Raw genomic sequence first — 9,334 nt, forward strand, 5'->3', positions numbered from 1 at the left:
TGGGATTAGGGGAAAGTCAGCCAGCCTCTCTGCTTCAGTATTTTGTCATTTGTCTTATGAGAGTAGTGCTAATTGAATAGATTATAGATCTTCTGCCACGTACCTGAATTCATTGCTCTTGTAAAAGCCTTTTTAGAAACTTGCATTTCGGTTATTTACACATTATTTCCCCCTTATCTGCGGTTTTTGCTTTCTGTGGTTTCAGTTACCCACGGTCAACTGCAGACTGGAAGCACAAGAGCCTCCTTCTGATGCATTGGCAGAAGGTCCGGAGTTGCCAAACACTATGTCCCCGTGCCTGTGGCATTCACCTCACTTCATCTCATCACAGAGACATTTTATCATCTCACCTCGAGAAGAAGGGTAAGTATGCTACAAGATATTTTGAGAAAGGGAGAACATGTTACCATAACTTTTGATGATGGTATATTTTTACAATTGTTCTATTTTATTATTATTGTTAATCTCTTATTTGCCTAATTTATAAGTTAAGCTTTATTGTATGTATAGGAAAAAAAACATAGTAAATATGGGGTTCGGTCCTACCTATGGTTTCAGGCATCCACTGAGGTCTTGGGGCGTATCCCCACCGATAAAGGGGGATTGTGTTCGAGTTCTACAGAGCATGGCACGTACATCCCAGAGTGTTATAATACTAAGTACTTGGATTGACATGGACAACCTCACTTGATCCAAATGTTGGCTGGTCTTGTGTCCTGGTTGTATCATATGGAGCCACTCTGAGGAGACCCTGGGAGTTCCAGAACACAGAAGGGTTGAAGGTGGTTTCCTCACTCTTGCATTTGCTTTCAGTGCAGTGTGGCATATTACAGTTTATGCATGCCCAGCTGTATGAGCATAACCATTTTTTGATACTAGTCACTGGTTTAATTAAACGAACTCTCATAAAATAGACAAATGATGGAAAAGATTTCCTGCAAGGAAACCATGGATCGAAGTGAAAACAGTAACACAAGTGCAAACAAACAACAAAAATGACAAAACAGACACTTCTACTCCTAAAACAAACTCTTGGCTATCCACATTAAAAGGTAAAAATAATGCGGGCCAAATTAGATCTAACAAAAAAGATGGGCAAAAATACTCAAAATTATCAAGAAGTTTACAACTGGATTCACACTTACTATCATTAATGAGGAGCCTTTCCTCTTTTCTTTAATTTTTAAAAAAATTTTTCTTCTATTTTTAAAAAAGTATATTTTTTTATTTGAGAGAAAGGATGCACAAGAGAGCACAAGCAAGGAGGGGGGCAGGAGAAGCAGACTCCCCATTGAGCAGGGAGCCCGATGCGGAACTCGTTCCCAAGGGAGCCCGATGCGGAACTCGATCCCAGGACCCTGAGATCATGACCTGAACTAAAAGCAGATGCTTAACCGACTGAGCCACCCAGGCGCCCCAACGAAGAGCCCTTCCTTAAGGGCATATTGTGTCCTAAAATATTAACGAGTGAAGTATGATGCAATCATGATTAGCAAGGCATTTAAAGTGTTGTTTATTTCACTTTTACATCATCTTTTTATGTTCTCTTTGTGTCTGTATGTATAGTAATGCTCATTACACTTTAGTAAGTACACATATTGGAGTTATGTACTGAAGACTTCTTACTGCTTAGAGGGACAGGACACCAAAAAGCCGGTGACCACAGCTGGGGACCGAGCCTGATGTGTCCACATGTCCATCTGACTTACGAAGAAGAGGTGTGGGTGGCTGTCCAGCTTGGACTCTGCATTTCAGGATTGTTAGATATTTATCACTCTACTTTTTATGACCTCTGACAGAATTACAGAAATTAAGAAAAGGATTGCACTCGGAAACTCAGTGTTTTCATTTCAATGGTCAGCTCCCTCTCCCCCAACTTCGAGGAAAAACAAGACTACGTTTAATTACCTTTCAGTGAGTGGTTTTCTCTCTCACTTTCATCCGGTTCAACATTTAAGTAAATCCACGTTGCTCACCAGTTAGTTTTTTGGAACAAAGGGAATCTGTGAAGATTTTTCAGACTCAGAGAAGACTTTTGTTAGGGTCTTGAATATGTGCAATATTTATTTTTATGTCTAGTTTGCAGATCAAAAGCTACTTTTGTTCAGGAACAACAACAACAAAAAAGCTCCTTGGTTTGCCCATAGATTGATTATTTATGGGCATACTATTTTAAAGTGTACTTTATGCAGAAAATAGCCATATTTAATATTTTTAAGTTATTTTTAAATTTTGCAAAATATAAACAGAGACAGAAAAGAAACAGGGTGTAAATGTGAGCTAAATTTTGCACCAGTAACAGGTGAGCCCCTAAATCTTAGTGACTGGATGCCATAAATGTTTATTTTTTACTCATACTCATGTCTAGTGCTGCTTGGCAGGTGGGGCTCTGCTCATTGAAATCTCTCAAGGCCTGTGATAGACAGAATAATGGTCCCCAAAGAGATCCACATCCTTATCCCCTGAGCCTGTGAATAGGTTACCTTATGTGGCAAAGGGCTCTTTGCTGATATGTGATTAAGTTAGGGCTCTTGAGATGGGGAGATTGTCTTGGGTTATCCAGGTGGCCCGATGTAATCCAACGGTCTTCATAAGAGGGAGGCAAGCAGGTCAAAAGTGATAGCAGGAGATGTGACCATGGAAGGAAGTGGCTGGAATGATGTGAGGGACAACCACAAGCCAGGGAGTGCGGGCAGCCGCTAGACACTAAAAAAGGCAGGGAAATGGATTTCCCCCTGAAGCCTCTAGAAGGAACCAGCTGTCAACACCCTGACTTTAGCCCAGTGAGACGGATTTTGGACTCTGACCTCCAAACTGTAAGATAATAAATTTGTATTGTTTTCAGGGGCTTAGCTCATGGTAATTTTGTTATAGAAGCAATAGGAAACTAACACAGGGACCTGTGTTCCATCTTGACACATTTCTTTCACCGCCCCTAAGACAGAAAAGGAAAAAGCAGTAAATTATGTGCCTGCTCTTAAAAGTTTCCACTGGAAGCAGCGCATATTGCTTCTGCTTACATTTCATTGGCCAGCACAAGTCACATGGTCCCACGTGATTCCAGAGCAGGTGGGGTGTGCGGCGCTGCCGCAGCGCCTACCAGTGGACAGCCAGAGCATCGGCGAATAGCCGTAAGGGCTAACCTACGGGAAGAGCGGAACTGGAAGGAATAGGACTTAGAACAGCGAGAGAGTGACTCATGGCGGGAAAACTCAGGTGACTTGGATTGACATGGACAACCTCACTTGATCCAAATGTTGGCTGGTCACAGCCACATACAATCAATTTTTTTTTTTTTTGAGAGAGCGCGTGTGCGTGAGTGGGCGGAGGGGCAGAGGGAGAAGGAGAGAGAATCTTAAGCAGGTTCCACCAGTAGCCTTGGTGAGTGAGGGAGGCAGTAGCTACCAAGGCTTCATCTGAATCCCAAAGACAGGAAGATTCCACCTCTCCTGGGCTCTGTGGAGCTAGAAGAGAGAGCCTGCTCCTGAGAAGGGACCCTGATGATCAGCGTCAGTGAACTCAGACTGTTTTAGGCTGGTTACAGTTCTCAGGTCTCTTAGCTAGTTTCTGGCTGCGTTTGGCCAGTGGGAGCACTGAGAGGAAATGGGTTGGTGGGAGGGGCCCGGGTATTTCTCCCCCTCTTTTTCTCCTTAGGTGGAGACAGGCGCTGTGTTTCTTCTTGTCCCCTGCTTCCGCAGCATCAGCTTGTTTTCAAGTTCCTGGTCCCCCACGTGACCTCAAGCGCTGGCTCCAGTCACTTCTCCTTCTTTTGTCCCTCCAGCCTATGGGTGGGAATAAACATTACACTTGCTAATCTGCGAGTTACTTCATTATTTTCTGACTGTTTTTCAAGCCTCTTACATCATCTGTGTATCCAGTTCCCTACATTAAAATTCCAGTTGCTTTCTGGGTTCCTGGTTGGACCCTGGCTGAAATCCTGAGTGACCCAGAATTTGACAAGCACACTGCTCACAAAGGCAACTCTGGGCAAAGCGATGTCCTTACGGTTCTAAGCAGTAGGTAGGAAAAGACTGGTGAAATAACACAAACCGGCGATTCAAGACAAGAGTGGATAGAGATATAGGATGGCCAGATAAAATGTAGGTATGTCTCATGCAATCTGTAGACTGTATAATTCTTTGTTGTCAGGGCTGTTTTGTGTATTTGTACGGTGTTTAGCAACATCTGGAACATGCTTATACTAAAAGATTATTCATTGTTTATGTGAAATTCAAATTAAACTGGGTGTCCTGCATTTTTGTTTGCTAAACCTGACAAACTTAATAGAGAATAAGCTCATGTTGAAGATTGACTTCAATGTTGGACCGTGCAGGAATAAATATGGGGGCACAGGGTCAGTTTTGGAAAATCAGACCTTGATTGGAGTCTTTTTATAAGCTACAGCTATTGTGACTGAGGCAATTATGAAATACGGGGTAGTCCGATCAGAGGCCTGTGGAATGAAAGCTCAGGAAAATGCCTGTGCATATGTGTTTGCATGATCGAATGTATAAATGAGTTACAGAAACTTACCTGAAATAATGGCCTAAGTCTAGAAAGTGCTAGAGAAACGTTCTCAAATATTTGGGAGTTTAAAGATAGATGGTGGCGGGGTGCCTGGGTGGTGCAGTTGGGTAAGGGTCCCACTCTTGATTTCGGCTCCGATCGAGCCCCTCGTCTCTTTCTCCTTCTCCCTCTGCCCCGCCCCCTTCTTTCTCCAAAAAAAAAAAAAAAAAAAGATATATAGATGGTGAACTAGCATGTGCTTTTTTGAGGACAATGATGGAAGAAAAAAGTATCTTCCAAAGACCAAATGTCCACACTTGGTGATTTCTCTAAACCAGTGGTTGTCAACTAGGGGCAGTTTTGTCCCTCAGGGAATACTTGGCAATGCGCAAACACAGTTTTGATTGTGACGAATGGAAGAAGGTGCTACTGATGGCTAGTGGGTAGAGGCCAGCTAACCATCTTACGACGCACAGGACAGCTCCCAAAACAAAGAATCATCTGGTCCAAAAGGTTAATAGTGCTGCTGTTGAGAAACCGTGGTGGAAACGCATATGGAAAGTAAGTAAGCAGCACACATTCTGCAAAGACACACACAAAATGTTCCACCTTAAAAGTGAAACCAGATAATAAGGCTGGAATTCCTTGAGGACGGATTCCAGACCGAAATAGAAGGAGCTAGCACCACAGAGGCCCCTCAACTGTCATCCCATACCTGGGATTTGCCCAGCTCTGCAGACAGACCATAAATCATCACTCTGTGTGGCATTGCATGGCATCGCTATCCTGTGTATCCCTAAATATTTTATCTGGAATACAGTGCCCTTGTCTCTTCAGGGTGATTTATTTCTGCATGACTCAAGAGATGGACAGAAGTGTGGCAAGACGGCTCATGTTCAAGGGGTTCATTGGAGGAAGTTGTAAGCTAAACCAGGCCAAGGAGGTGCAAGGGACATGGCGGAAAACCAAGGGAATTTCAGTTCCTGGGAAAGGTAACCAAGTGCATTAATCAAAGCTCTGTCAAGTCCAGGGGACAGAAAACCACCCCCATTGGTTTAAAAGCAGAAGAGGATGTACTGGTCCACATAACAGTGGTTTCTGGGCTAGTTCCTAGGACTAGAGAAGGAGCTTACATGTTCCAGTGCCTGTTCCCGGGACTGGGCACTGCCAGAACTTTCTTGCTTCCTCACTCCGTTTCTCATCTCTCATTTCCTTTTGCAGAGATGCTTTCTCCCCCAGGGGCGTGGTAGGGAAGATGGCTACAGGCAGCCGAAATGTCACAGCCTCCCAACGTGGAACTTCTTGTTCCCATTATCTACGTATCAGACTCAGGAAAAATCTCTGGCTCTACTTGGGTCATTGCCCACTCCTGGATCGCCCGTTGTGTCTAGGGAAACAGGACTGTGATTGGCCAGGTGTGTGTCATGGGCCTACTCCTGACATCAGGAATGAAGTGACATTTTCAATTAGTAGAGTGGAAAATTAGAATCACTTTCCTGGAACCACATGACTATGCTTTTTCTAGGGCTGACATTTCTTGAATGCAACAGCCGGCCCCCAGCGGCTAGCAGGAGTTGGACTTGTGATGGCTTTCATCCCTGCCTGAGCAGGGCTACCCTGGAGACACTTCCCTGGGTTGTCTGGCTAAGGAGCTGGCCCTCTTCATGTGGGGCAACTGTCCCCCACTAATGAACCTTTTGCATCAGAGATTCACAGAATCAGAATTGCGTGGTAGGAACTCGCTGATACATGGTGAGGGGTTAATGGCACTTTTGGTTGGTTTGGTTTTGTTCCCAAGTTTTATTCAAGAACTCATGCAGAACATTCTAGGTAAACGACTTTTAATCTTATCTTCCTCCTCTTCTTCATCCTTGTTAATCTAGAAGTAATGTAATTGCTAACTCTCTTTCCTGTTAGCAACTATGTGCAACCAAGCATGTAGATTATTCTTCTTCAAATATTTTTTGGTGAGATACTTCAAGTACTATTTGGAAAAGGTCACGTCAGAAGTTATGGTAATCTTGCTCTTGCTCCTTTCAACGTATACAACCCCTCCACCAAGATGTCCAGCTGTTCCATTCACTCCGATTCTTTCCCCTCAAAATTCTTCAAAATGGAGGGCATCCATGATTTCGTCTTCTACAGGGTGAATGCCATCAAGGGTGAGCTTCAGAACGTGCTTCTTTTTTTTGCCCCCCACAAGTTTTTCCACGGGTGCCATTGAGGCAGTGGAGGCAGAAAAGGATTAATGGCATTTCAATTCCTTGGATGATGCGTGAAGGTAGTGGACAAACACACTCTCTCCGCAGGCCCCTGGTGGCTAATGGCCCCCCACAGTCATTGAGCAATGGGAGAGAAGAAGCAGGCTGTGGAGTCCAGTAGACTGAGTTCCGACCCACTTCTACCACTTACTAGACTGCTCTAAGCCTCCCCTTCCTCACCTGTGAAATGGGCCAACAATCCCACCTCTCAAGGGTTCTATGAGGTAATCTATGCGATCACCTATGTATAGCACCTGCATCCAGTAAATGCTCTAAAATCCTTCTTTCCTCTCTTCTCCTCTGTAGATTTTGGCTTGCTTTTAGCAAAACCTGAAGGTGCTAGATTTCTTTCAGTTTGGCAATATATAGCTCCACCTGTTGGAACAATTTGGAATGTTGAAAAGAACCCTCAAGTAATATATTGGAAAATATCTAAACAAATTATACTTTAAAATATAAGACATCACACATGATAGTTTGGTAAGTACACTAATCATAATTCAATCTTTATGTTCCCGGACAAAATGACTTTAGATCTGAAAGGATACTAAAGATAAATATTGGAAAAAATTCCATTCATTTCACCCCACCCTTCCAAAGTCCAAAGTCTATTTTCACTCTGAAGTTTCAAAATATCTCTAAACTTCTCTTCTCTGGTGGATAAACTACCACTAGGGTGTAAATGGTTTACCAAATGCTAGCTCATAGGACTGTCTGTACACCGTCCAAGTTACTAAGAATAAAGAACATGGAGCCTTTCTAGAACAGTGCTATTTGAATAAATATTCTGGGGAAAGTACTTTGAGAACTGACTGTATTTCTAAAGATTTCTTAGTAATGATAATTTATCCCAGCCTGAGCAAGAATGGAGATTTGTACTTCAAAATAAATGGATAATGTGTCCTAGCAACCTGGAGTTTCAAACTTTTTATTAGTCTTCCCCTGCACTTGGCACATCGAAAGGGAGAAACCCAAACATCATTAAATAGAGAGTTTATGCGTAAAGTGTGAGGTATAAGAGATCTTCATTTTCTATTGCAGCGGAGAGTATCTTTGTCTGGAGTGTTGGTTGGCATACACAAGATGAAATATACACTTAAATTATGGCTTGGCAAGTTTTATGTACCCAAGGAATGTCTTAATTCTTGTTTTTTGTTTGTTTGTTTGTTTTGCTGTTTCAATTTGCTTACTTCTAAAGCGAGTGTGCTATATTATGCAACTATGTTGAATTTATGAAATTTATTTCTCCTTTTATTTATCTCCCCACTTCAAAAGAAGAAAGAAAATGTACAAAGAATGCATACAATTATCTTAATCATTTATTTAACTGGGCAAGAGTCAGTAAGGGAAATTCATTTATAGGGATTATCTGGTATTCTTTGTTGCCTTACTTTCTATTGGGGTTGGTTTCTCTTCCTAAGGAAAGATATCCTTTCTTCCCAACCAAAAACTGTCATGAAGATGAAATGAGATAATATATAGTCAATATTGGTATAAAGCAAGTTTTCTGTGACTCTTGATTTCAGGATTGTGAGTTCAAGCCCAATGTTGGGTGTAGAGATTACTTAAAATTAAAAAAAGAAAAGAACGGATGATCATAAGCAATTTCAGGGTTGATTTTTTTTTTTTTTTTTTGCTTCCTAAGTATTGAATGAATTCTGTATCAATTATAAAGAGAAATTTGGAGCTAGTAATGAACTAAGAGAATATTTATTCTAATCTCATCTTTTGCGGCTGAAACTGAATGCTAGAGAGGCTAAGTGACTTACTAAGGATACCCCAGTCAGTTGCTGTGGATGGCATGGTTGTCCCTGGACCCTGTCCCACACCAGGGCTGGCTTCAAGCATTAAGTCCTCCTTGGTTTTATATGGTAGAATCATTTACTTTGGGATCAGATTTTCCTCCTTTTGCTGCTTATACATAAATGGCTCCATCCTAAATATGTCACCCTGATCCTGTACTTTGTATAAAAATAGCTTCCCAGTTCTAATGGCTGGTTATTTCTCACTTTTATTACTTGATATAATTACCCCTTGCCCAGTCTTCTGTGTGGTTCATGTGATTCATGGCTGTTATTAGCAGCAAGCCTGAATGCATTTTGGAAGGAGTATTATGAGCAAGGTCATTGATCAGGTACTGTACAATCTCATTTGATTATTTTAATGTCTCAGGAGCATGAGAGACTTAGGTAGGTATCTTTTGAAAGGGCTATTTCTTTTTATAGCTTTGAGGCGAGTTGGCTTTTGGGAGTATAAAGTTGTCCCATTTTTCAAATATAGGAACAGAATTTTTAAATACCCACCCACCTATTTAAGAATTGTACTATGCCAGCTGTGGATGAAAAACCATCACGTATGATTTAGGGTGATGTTTTCGAAGTTTAATCCCCAAACTGAATGAGTATCTCAAGATTAGGTATAAGCTACGTGGCTCTCTTTTTCAATTATCTGAATTGATCTGTCCTCCTTGTAATTCAAATTATTATTACCGGAAATCAATCCCTTGCTGGCTGCCCCTTAGTGATTTCTGAGCCATGCCCAAGATGGCTTCACCTGTCTTCTCACCT

At 42.0% G+C, this 9,334-nt stretch overlaps 1 pseudogene; it reads right to left on the bottom strand.

The window, feature by feature from the left end:
* Nucleotides 1-6,310: 6,310 nt before the first annotated feature.
* On the bottom strand, nucleotides 6,311-6,727 carry LOC116628998 (annotated as a pseudogene).
* Between the last annotated feature and the right edge of the window lie 2,607 nt (nucleotides 6,728-9,334).

The sequence above is a fragment of the Phoca vitulina genome, unplaced genomic scaffold (genome assembly GCF_004348235.1).
Source record: "Phoca vitulina isolate PV1807 unplaced genomic scaffold, GSC_HSeal_1.0 scaffold3, whole genome shotgun sequence".
Classification (NCBI taxonomy): Eukaryota; Metazoa; Chordata; class Mammalia; order Carnivora; family Phocidae; genus Phoca; species Phoca vitulina.